The following is a 12140-nucleotide window of genomic DNA, read 5'->3' as shown; positions in this document are numbered from 1 at the left end:
TTTGGTAAATTTCTCTGAGAGCTCCAATGGAGAAAGGGGAGAGGGAATCATAGTGGGGGACCTGCAACATTTGATTAATGTTGTCAGCTTTGATGGTGAAGAGAATTTCACCATTTGGGGAGATGATTGCCCTCTTGCTTGCAAGGTAAGAGGCTTGGTGTCTCAAGGTAAATTAAGGAAAATGATAGGATTGGGGAACAACAAACAAAGGGAGTCTGGATTGCCAGAGATGTATCTCGTCGGATTGGTCAAGGAAATTATCTTGGAACCAATAAGGAAATTAAAACAAGTCGAATTCACACTATGTTTCAACGATTTTGTAATCTTGATCTGCAAGTGGGGTATGGTCTAGATCAATAGGGGGATTGAGCATTGGATTGATTACAGGGGCAGTTTTAGGTGCCATGGTGATTTGCAGGATGGAGAATCGAAGATTGTGACAGTAGGAAATTGTTGTGCATCCAATAATGGAGGGAATTCAGAGTGGTAGACCTTTGTAAATTTGGAATGATAAGAAAATAGAAATGTTGCAACAAGATTACAGCAAAGAGGGGTGGGAGCACTATTGAATGAGTGATGAAAGGAAAGTGTAATAAGAGTGGTAAATTTCATATTTATCTGTAGCAAACTTGCCTTAACTGTTGGATTAATGGTATGTTTGGGGTATTAACTCCTGTAATGGCGTGGGAAAACAAATAGGAGATTAATGGAGGTTGGAACGGTCTTAGATGTGGAAGCTGGGGGTTGGGAGATGAGTGGAGCGAGATTGTTGGTGGGAGTAACGGGGTGTAGGGTGAGGTGGCGCAATGGGGGTGGCAGCTAGGATGGGATGTGGAGGAAACCACTGGTGGGAAGGAAATACCACTTTCGAAGGGGGGTGCAGTGGTATCTAGTTTATGGAACGAGGTTCGAACTCACCTGATGGTGCCATGTCGGGGGGTGGTAAACCACTTTTCGGACGCCGGCGCCCCCCCCCCCCCCCCCCCCCCCCCCCCCTAATTGTTAAATGTTGTCGCTTTGGGGGGGCGGGGTCCGAACTCTATTATGGGCTGTCGAATCTATGTAGTGAATGATCGGGGATTGATGACATGAAGGGAGGTTAACACAAGAGGGGCCCGCCATATATTTTTGGGCACATGAAACATAACCCAAAGTCAAAAACTTCAGAATTTATTACAAAAAATCTTCATTTGTCTATCCTAAGGCTATAAAAGCAAATTTGGGTGAATTTAGGTGTCACACAGAATAAGTCGATCTTGTGGACAAGATAGACCTTCCTAGAATCTAAAGAAGACCTAATAACAAGCAAACCAACCAGACACTATCTTTCTCTAAATATGCTTTGATAAACAATAGCAAACAAGTGTTTTTAGGGCCTACCTTAGGTCCTATGCTAGCTTGTGGATGCCCTCACTCCTTTGATCCAAATGAGCTCCTTTTCGTGAACCTGCAAACACAAACAAGGCAAACAAATTAAATAGCACCTGAAAAGCCAATTGCATAAAACATATTTAACATGAAAGTCAAGGAGTCCATGAAACAAATAACATAAGATACTTGTTGAGAAAAATGAGTTTGATTGTATTAATTCAAAAGAAGAAGAACTTTACAACCTTTGCCTTGACACTGTACAAGCTCCTCCCAGGGTCTAGCAAGAAGTCTCCTCTACTTTGACAAGTTTCACTCACTCCCCAATGAAGCCAAAAAGATGTGTGATCTCTCCTCTTAAGCTCAACTAGGAAGTCTTGATTTCACCAGCATTTACCCTAAAAAATGTTCAGCTTCTAACCTCTCTAGCAACCAGCCCAATGCCTGTATTTATAGTGCAATGGAGGGAGGTTACTAGGTCCTCCTTCAAAGGGATAAAGCCCTCCTTCAAAGGGATAGCTCCTCTGATCAAGGGATTAGCTCCTTCTCTTTTGGGATGCATGAACCACCTCAGAGCGAACAATCCACGTCAAAATTCCTTCTAGAAACCTCTAGAATTAACCCAAAGTGAGTTTTTTAAGATAAAACTTGCGCCTTTTGACTTTCACAGGGATCCGCACCTACATCGTTAGGGACAGAGCGGGCAGGTCCGCAGTTTTTGTACACAGAAGGTGCAGGACCCCAGGTGACCATGAGAGAAAGTGCGGAACCAGAGTTACATTGATTTTTAAAGTCTTTCTCTCATTTCCAAAGCTTGATTTGAAGAACTGAGGTCTGAGACTTGCTTAGGAGGACAGTACAAGTGATGATAGACCCATACTGACTGCAAATAATCATGGTGACGATATTTTTGTGTAACAGATTGCCCCCTAAAGTCCGAAGTCTGTAGTAGATGAGGATTTCTTATCATTTAGGAAGAGTGAAGTACTTTATCATTTCGAGGATCATCTTGTGGAGAACCCGGTTGGAACCTGTAAAAACATTCAATGCAAGATATATATATGAGATCATATCATCGCTGAGGTAGGCATTCCCATGCTCAGATCAAAACTTACTAGAAAACTAACTACTGCTTTGATACAGGAATGATCTTGTAAAACATCACAAGTAAAGACTCATGTGGACACAGTATGGACGCAGCCATCTGTTTATGAATAGTCCATTATATAATGAATACAAAATTCCTCGCATCCTGGATTGTGGAAACTAGATCCAGGGTCTTCATTTCTACTTCCCTAAATAGTACGATTCTATCCATGCGAATGAATGTGTTGATGTCGAACATGGTAGGAACCACTTGATTACCATTCAATGATGTAAACTGTTAACAAGTGTGAGAGAAACCACCAGTGATGTCAATGGCTCTCAAAGTACCCAGTACAATCCATGAGATGTGAATAAATGTGTTGATGTCGAACATGTCAAGGAATCCTTTGATCGAAAGTCAATGATGTAAACTGTCGTCAAAGGCGAGAAACTTGCCATTGAGGTATGCAGATTTCAAGGTACTGATGATTTCTAGATCATCTTTCTAGATAATGAGCTGATGTCGATAGAAAGCGATCCGTCGTAGGCAAGCCCACAAAACGAAATCATAGATCAAGTTGAAGAAATTTAGTTGCAAGGACTGACTCAGGGATGGTCAAGATGGATGACAAATATTTTTCAGATGAATGGCTTATTGGCAGTGACCTCTTGAACACATAACGACACGACAGATGGCTTGGTGACAATTGACCCAAAGTTAATACCCAGAAACTGGCTGAAGACTTTCAATGTGGTTTGATCAACTGTTAGGCAAAGGATTTCCCAACCTAGGTGAATAAAAGTGTCGTGTTCAAGAGTGGTTACAAAGTATGACAAACAGGCCAATTTTTCTCTTTTTTCCCCCACCATTTCTGGCAAGTACCTCTTTATTTTTGACAAGCTTGAGGAGGATAACATTTGCTTGATTATAAGCTCATCCTTCGGATGAGTCCAACTTAGTTTAAATTCGGACCCTAAGAAGGAGTGGTTCGTTCCTGTTTGCAATTGAACAGGCCCTTTACTGTGAAATTTTAACGAGTCCAGTATAGGAGAAACTCGGCGTTTTTCAATTTTAGAGAGTCTGAAAAAACTTAAGAAGACTCCAGGGTTGACCTTTTTCGTAAATTTGTGTCTCCCAAGCCCGAAAAAGTATAAAATAATACTTGAGAGAACTGCTTGATCTTTTACAACCAAGGAGTACTTTTCGTCATTAGTGCCCTTGACCCAAAAAAGTGAAAAAGCGATCAATGACACGTCGTTTTATAACCAATATCGAATTTGAAACGACAAAAATCCGGCAATCTTTTCATGTTTTTACGGTCGGAAAAGAGCTGTAAGGGGACCGTCTTTTAATTTCGTTTTAACGAGTTTAAAAGAAACACTCGGCAATCTTTTCATGTTTTAGGAGTCAGAAAAGAGCTTAAAGATGACTCTACATGTTTTTTCGTCGAAAATGATAGATTTCGCCTAAATAATCCTTTATTCTGCACAAAAACACAAACATTACTCATACCTGTTTGAGATGGATAAAAATGTCGCAAAAATACCTTTTCAAAGTGAAACATTAACAAATTTGCAATTTATTTACTCAAAAAACTTATAAAAAGGGCCTTTGTCAATTCATTTTTACCGTTTGAGTTTGGGTGAGAAAATAGTGCTTTTGCTCAGAAAACTTCCCGTGAAGATTGCGGAAAATCCAACCGTCGGAATCGAACGCCGTCTTCTCCAGGTAATCCACATCATCCCACTCTTCATTTTCAACCATTTAGTTTTTTGTTTTAGTCCTTCATTTCATTTTTGGGAGGGTTTTTAGGCGTAAAACCCGCGCGCGGGGGCCCGCAGGTTTACCATTGCGGGCCTGCGGACCCCGACTTTTTCTCCATTGGGAAAAAGCTCGGGGTCCGCACCTTCCGTGTAGACAAAGTGCGGTCCCACGCACTGTGTCTAACCTGGAGGGTGTGGTCCCCGCCGCAAGGGTTTTGAACCCAAAAATTCTCAAAAATGGACCACACAAAATATTTTCTAGCATTTTAATTAATCTTTATACTTGATGCAGAGAGTACATCATGCTAGATTGGCGTGAACGAGAGCATGAGGACGTGGATGCTGCCGCATGGAATCATCAGCCTTCACTTGATGCTTTGAGGGCGTGCGGACTGTACAAATTCTGGGCCATTCCTGGCATGAGGGCTCAGGTGGATTTCTTACAGTGGCTGGTTGACAGATGGAGCATACAGGACCAGTGCTTCTTCATTGGCGGCCACCAGCTCGAAATTGAGCCGGCAGACATTTATTTCTTGACTGGTTTGCCTAAGAGAGGTGAAGACCTGACTCTGCACAGGACTAGGCCAGGTGGCCAGTCTATTGATAGCCTCCGGCTAGAGTACTGCAACAGCCAGGCTAGAGACAAAGGGATAGACATAAAGATGATATCCCGTCCTGAGCTCATGGTGATTGCATTCACTATTACCAGACTTTGCGGAGCTGCCGCATTACATATTGCCACCAGATCCCATATGCGTATGGCAGTTGATTGCTTTCGAGGCACTATCTTCAACTGGTGCGATGCTGTGTTGGCCAATGTGAAAGGCCAACTGACCAGGGCCAAGAACGGACGACTAAAGACCTTTGGTTATGGGGCTTTGGTCGTGAGTTTTGGCCTGGAGAGGGTTCCTCTGCTGATCCTACAGCACCTTACTGTTGGAGCTGGGCTTCCTCGAGAGCCCAAACTGATGCGATGGGTCGCAGTCATGGCCTGTCACCCAGACGAGAGGACAGAGGTTGCTCGGTTCAAACCTGAGTATTTCCAATGGCTGGAAAACCAGGTCTTTTCCATTCAGGACTTCCCTTACGCTGGGATAGATTTTCGTGGTGACCCAGACATGGTTCTTCCACCGGGAGAGCAGTGGGACGAGTCAGGTAAAATCCTTTTCAATACTTTTCCTATTTTATTTTATTTTATTTTTCCATCGTCTCGAAACTGATAGTAAAAATTTTAAAATGCAGATGTGGGTCCACAGCGACCAGCTGCTCTCCGGCCTTTCGAGAGGAAACAACCAGTTGTAGCCACGCCAGCCCCACAAGACAAATCAACAGAGGTTTTGGCCGAGTTGGAGGGTCATCTCGAGCGCTTGACAGGAGATATTCTTGAGACCACTATAGACGACATTCCTCGTTGACTTCAGTGCTATGTGATTGGGGTCCCGAGACCTTTTAGGAGGTTCCTTTGCAAGGTGGCCCGTGCAGTGGTTTCTTATAGAGATCATCACCAGTGATAGGATGATCGCCTATTGTGGGCACATGTGACATTTTTGTTTTTTTGTACTTATCATTTTTTCCGATCATAAGGTGTTTTTCAACCTATGATCGAGGACGATGTATTTTTTGACACACTCCTATATATATATCACTATTACCGGCTTATCTTGTAAATCATGTTATGGAATGTTTTTAAATTTACATGTATGATTATTGCAAATGTCTATTTAACATTCGAGAAGCAATTGCATCTGCTAATGTATTTAAAGACCTTGGAATATGCTGATATCCAATATAATCAAATTCACGTTCCAAGAGACGCACTCTAAAAAATAATCTTAATAACACTGGATTTCTAATGGCATACACTCTATTAAGCTGTAATACAACGAGTTCAGAATCTAACCTCACTATCAAACTCCGAATCCCAAATGAAATAGATTCAGACAATAACTCAATCACTGCACTATACTCAGCAATGTTGTTTGTTGTTTGACCGAGGCTTACCCCATGCATAGATACTAACTCGTCAGAGGGTGAATAGATAACCCAAGCCGCGGAAGAGATGTTCTGTGTATTACGACAAGCACCATCAGCGAAACCAATGTATGTTTGGAGAGGCATCGAAATCTGCAATATCAAGAGTAAAACCAAGATAAGCAGGAATAATGACGAAAAACACTCTCTAAGCTAAGCACACTGTTTAAACTAAAACACACTAGCTAGAAAGAAAAACTATCCTAACTAAAAATCTCCATACCCATTCTTTTAAGCATAATACCTCTTTAGGTAAAGACCATTTCTGGGTTTACCCAAAGAGTCCCCGTCAAAGTCTACCAATTCATAAGCCCCTTTGGCTAGCTTTCGCTTGAAAACATAGGGACGATGCCACATAGGGACGAATTTTCCAGCGCCTAATTTATCATTAGCTTGATCATAAACTAATACTAGATCTCCTTCCGAAAAATTTCGAGGGGTCACATTTCGATCATACTAAGCTTTCATTCGCTTTGCGTGAGTCTCGATCGCCAATGCAGCATCACGTCGATTCTCATCTAATTGAGCCAAGTATAACAAACGCTTTTCCTCTTCGGAAGTGGCTAGAAGTAACTCGATGGCCATTTGCAGTGACGAGATTTCACATTCAATGGGTAACACGGCTTCCAAACCATAGACTAGTTGGAAAGGAGTGAACCCTGTTGATGTTTTTACTGAAGTTCGGTACGCCCAAAGCGCTGAAAATAGCATGTTGTGCCAATTCGACTGATGAATCCCAATGATTCGTCAGATCATGATAACTAAAACTTTGTTGATGGACTCAACCAAACCATTCGCTTGTGGATAATAAGGGGTTGAACTATCGTGACGTAAACCAAGCTGGCCTGTAAGTTCGATCATCATAACGTTTCGAAAATGACGCCCATGATCAGTGATTATCGCTTGTGGGACACCAAACCTAGAAATTATATGATTGAACATGAAAATTGCAGCTGTCTTGCCGTCTACCTCGAATGTAGGCATTGCCTCGGCCCACTTAGTAAAATAATCTACCGCAAGGATGATATACGCATGCCCCCCGGCCGAGTGAGGGTTACATGTAATAAAATCGATACCCCATTTGGCAAAAGGACCAACGGCAATTATAGGGTGGAGAGGAGTAGGTGGAGCGCGCATCTTACGATCAAAAATCTGGCAGTTGTGGCATTTTCGGACCGCCGTAATACAATCTTTAAATAAAGACAGCCAGAAATAGCCAACGCGCAATATCTTTTGGGCTGTGGCATACCCAGACATATGACCGCCACACGCTCTAGAGTGGCAGCCATTTAGAACCCTTTCAGCTTCCTCGTGAGTTAAGCAACGTCGAAAAACAGAATCCGCCCCACGACGATAAAGAGTATCTCCAATAATCCTGAATTGTTGGGACTGGAAACGAATCTTTCGACGTTCTGACCGTGAAATTTCTGGCCGAAAGGATTGGGTTTGGAGATAAACGATGAAATCCCCATACGACGGATCTAAAGTGCTGATTAGAAACAAGGATTCATCCGCGATGGGCTCCTCTGCCACAGTTTCCGTGTTAGCACGCGGGAAGTCACACATTAACTCCGCAAAAACTAAAGATTTCTTAGACTTAGATTTCTCAAATTCCAAGTCGAACTCTTGCAGGATAACGATCCATTTAGAGTACTTGCCCCCTAGCAATTGCTTGGTCAAAATGTAGATCATAGGGTTGCAATATGAAATTACTGTAGTTTTACGTAGTAGAATGTAGTGACGAAAACATTGGACAGCTTGAACGGCTGCCAATGCTAATTTCTCCACATGTGAGTATTTTAGCTCAGTTGGATTTAACGTTCGACTAAGGTAATATATCACATGTTCCGTTCCGAATTCATCTTCTTGAACTAAGACCATTCCAATGGTGGAATGAGAGGCAGCGAGATACAAGAAGTAATCCTGGTTGTAGTTGGGAGGATGCAACAACGGTGCATGGGTCAACGCCTGTTTGAGTGCATCAAAATATTTCTGAGCTATCTCGTCCCAATAGAACGGAGTGTTCTATTTCAACAACCGGGTAAAACCCTTTGTAACCTCGACGTAGTTAGGAATGAATCGTCGTAAAAAGTTTTCTTTCCCCTACAAACTTTGGAGTTGGCGAAGACTCGAAGGAGGAGGCAATTTGATGATAGCTTCAACCTTCGAGGGATCAACGTGAATGCCGACTTTCAAAACTACAAACCCCAGCAATCGACCCGTTTCTATACAGAAAACACATTTGTGTGGGTTCAACCGAATACGATAATGCCTACACCTCATAAAGATTGCTCGTAAATGGACGAGGTGATCAGCTCGATGTAAAGAATGAGCAGGCAAATCATCGAGATACGGTTGCACAATGTGCTTGATGTCATGAAACGCATAAGACATCACCCTTTGAAAGGTTGCTCTGGCATTCTTAAGCCCAAAAGGTAACTTGAAATATGAAAATGTCCCCCATGGACAAATGAAAGCCGTTTTTGGTTGATCGGCAGGTAGAATGTTGATTTGATTGTATCCGGAAAAACCGTCCATAAAGGAAAATATTTCGCTGCCGGCACAATCATCAATGATTTGATCGATATAGGGAGTTGGGTAATTGTCCTTTGGACAGGATCGATTAATGTCCCTATAGTCGATGCATATTCTTATTGTTCCCTGCTTTTTGTTAACCGGAACAATATTCAATACCCAATCCATTAACAGGATCGGATAAATGAAACCTGCTTTCAACACTTTTTCAACTTCTGCTTTAATTGCAGCAGCTTTTCGTGGGTGAATCTGACGCAAACGTTGCCAAACGGGTTTAGCGTCTGGGTAAGTCTTGATCTCATGAACAACAATCGCGGGATCAATTCCTGGCATTTCCTCATAGGACAACACGTCGCGGAATTCTTGAAATAGGGCCTTATATAATTGAATTTCGTCATCTGTACACGAGGCACCTATATGAATGTTCTCAACAATTCCGGGCTTAACCGAAATGTCAATAGGAATAGTTCGAGAGATGTTTCCCAAATTTAACTTTGAATCGGGATGTTTCATTGGATTCTGAGGTTCCTTGACATATTCAGTTGTAAAAATTGATGAGAAATCATTTTCAAAACGATCATCCTCAGGTAAAAACGAAGATCTGTGATGGAGATCTTCCCATGGTAAATCATCTACGCATAGGATTTCACGAATTTGCTCATCAGAGTGAACAAGTTTAGAAAACGTAGTTAAATCCGAGGTTGATGTGAAAAGTGATTCCTCATGGACCACATTCATTAAGTCATTTTTGGTTGAAAACGGGTCGGCAAACGACTGCACGGCTTCATAGGCAATTTCATATGGACTCAAAGGCATGGAATTACCAAATGATTCTATCTCAGATTCAGAAGGGACGATTCAAGGATCATCATAAATAATGGTGTCTGATGTGATCTGTTAAACAAAAATATCGTCACCATGATTATTTGCAATCAATATGGGTCTATCATCACTTGTACTGTCCTCCTAAGCAAGTCTCAGACCTCAGTTCTTCAAATCAAGCTTTGGAAATGAGAGAAAGACTTTAAAAATCAATGTAACTCTGGTTCCGCACTTTCTCTCATGGTCACCTGCGGTCTCGCACCTTCTGTGTACAAAAACTGCGGACCTGCCCGCTCTGTCCCTAACGGTGTAGGTGCGGATCCCTGTGAAAGTCAAAAGGTGCAAGTTTTATCTTAAAAAACTCACTTTGGGTTAATTCTAGAGGTTTCTAGAAGGAATTTTGACGTGGATTGTTCGCTCTGAGGTGGTTCATGCATCCCAAAAGAGGAGCTAATCCCTTGATGAGAGGAGCTATCCCTTTGAAGGATGGCTTTATCCCTTTGAAGGAGGACCTAGTAACCTCCCTCCATTGCACTATAAATACATGCATTGGGCTGGTTGCTAGAGAGGTTAGAAGATGAACATTTTTGAGGGTAAATGCTGGTGAAATCAAGACTTCCTAGTTGAGCTTAAGAGGAGAGATCACACCTTTTTGGCTTCATTGGGGAGTGAGTGAAACTTGTCAAAGTAGAGGAGACTTCTTGCTGGACCCTGGGAGGAGCTTGTACAACGTCAAGGCAAAGGTTGTAAAGTTCTTCTTCTTTGAATTAATACAATCAAACTCATTTTTCTCAGCAAGTATCTTATGTTATTTGTTTCATGGACTCCTTGACTTTCATGTTAAATATGTTTTATGCAATTGGCTTTTCAGGTGCTATTTAATTTGTTTTCCTTGTTTGTGTTTGTAGGTTCACGAAAAGGAGCTCATTTGGATCGAAGGAGCGAGGGCATCCACAAGCTAGCGTAGGACCTAAGGTAGGCCCTAAAAACACTTGTTTGCTATTGTTTATCAAAGCATATTTAGAGAAAGATAATGTCTGGTTGGTTTGCTTGTCATTAGGTCTTCTTTAGATTCTAGGAAGGTCTATCTTGTTCGTAAGATCAACTTATTCCGTGTGACAAAATGGCGACCATACTGGGGACTTGATTGTTTTCCTTGTTTTTCCTTTGACCTGAGAAACTCTATTTTTGTTTCTGTTTTTGGCTTGTTGTGTGTAAAATTGGGTAGAGTTTGTAGATCCAGGGTTATTTTTCGTTTTTCATAGCTTTGGGAGAGGACTGCACACTAGCCATTTGAAACAATGCGTACTTACCCACAGCTTGGCTTTTAGCATAGCGCGGGACCGCACCTATGCCAACTGTGGGCCTGTGGACCCTTTCAAAATTTTGAAAACCCTAAAATTTCCTCTGTCAGTCAGCTTAGTTTGTGTTTAGAAATTGTTATCCACTGCCCAGACCTGAATATAACTTGTCAGAAGCTTTCCTTGGATTGATTTCGTTAGTGTTAGGGTTTTAGGTGAAATTCCTAGGAGTTTTGCTTGTTGGGTTTGTTTTTCATTTTGGTTGTGTAGTGGCTCTGAGCTTAGAAGCTATAGGGACTTCAGATCACCTTAGTGTCTACCAGCCTTCTTATGATTCTGACCATTTATGAAATCTCCCCTTGTTTGAGGAATCCGCTTTGAGTTTTCTCTTTACAAAACTTCGAAAAGCTTGTGTTTGAGAGTTTGGATTTTCATTTTCAAAAAGAAAACGAAATTGGTTGTTCTTGACTGATTTGTGATTCTGCATAAATTAGTCCTTAGCTTGCATCTAGCTGAGTAAAACATCCTTAAAAAGACTTTTAGTAGGTTTTGAATTCAAATAGGTTTTTTATAGTTTGTAGCTCTCGAAGTTAGTCATTTTCATTAGTTTTGAGTGTTTTATTAAAAAATATAAAAAAATCTCTTTTGAAAAAGTTTGCTTTTTGTAGTGATTGAGTGCTTTGAAACGAAAAGGGAAATTTTTGTGAAATAACTAGTTGTCTCGTTTTGAGTGCTTTGGAAAGGAAAAGCTCTTCTTTTAATTTGTTTAATTGAGAAAGATTTGTGTTTACAAAGTATTTGCATTCTCAAACTCTTTCTTAGTTTAGAAGTTCATCGAAGAGAAAAAGATTGTTTAGATCATCTTAGGTGCATTTTTAGTGATTTTGAGTCGAGTCTTCATACCATGAGTTTCATCTCCGCACCTTTGGACTTAAACAAAAACCACTAAAATTAACGCTTAAAGTAAAATTCACCTAGTAACATTTTTATTTCTAGGGCTCTGATACACCAACTTAGCTTAGGCTAGTGTCTTGGAGTCGGAGAGTAATTAACTCTCCAAGACAGTAAAAACAAACAAGTAGCTGTATCTTGTGGTAGGGAAGAAATCCAATTATTTCATTTATGCTCTGGGAAAGCTCCTCTTAAACGAGAAGCACGAGATCATGTCCGAACCAGTGTGGGAATCAATCCTTCCTCATTGCGAACGACGCCAGATATTCACGTATTAAAAAC

This window comes from Pinus tabuliformis, chromosome 3_2 (genome assembly GCF_031772625.1).
Source record: "Pinus tabuliformis cultivar Carrire ecotype Pingquan chromosome 3_2, CPIR1, whole genome shotgun sequence".
In the NCBI taxonomy this organism is placed as follows: domain Eukaryota; kingdom Viridiplantae; phylum Streptophyta; class Pinopsida; order Pinales; family Pinaceae; genus Pinus; species Pinus tabuliformis.
The sequence above is the reverse complement of the archived record's forward strand: the minus strand, read 5'-3'. Positions refer to the sequence as shown.